Here is a 330-nt window from a genome sequence, read left to right on the forward strand (position 1 = left end):
CCCCCCTCTTAGAACAGACAACATTCTTGTAGGTTGAGCCAGATTTAGGATCGCGTGTTCCGTGGGGGTTGTGTCGGCAAACGCAGCAGGTAAACACCCAATGTATAGTCCGTTAGCTACCGCTAATTTAGGTGCTTAGTGAAGACGCATATTCGTTAACGACTGGTAGCACGCTTTACATAACTGCAATTTGAATCCGTCGTGGTGGTCTCCAATAACACCTTTAGCTGATAACAACATTCCAGTCAGACCTGGGACCTTGTGGGAAACGTCGTAATACTGGTATAGCTTAGGAGGCAGCCCTTCGGGTCGCCTAAGGCGCTTTTTCAT

This window comes from Phytophthora parasitica, assembly GCF_000247585.1.
Source record: "Phytophthora parasitica INRA-310 unplaced genomic scaffold supercont2.70, whole genome shotgun sequence".
In the NCBI taxonomy this organism is placed as follows: Eukaryota; Oomycota; class Peronosporomycetes; order Peronosporales; family Peronosporaceae; genus Phytophthora; species Phytophthora nicotianae.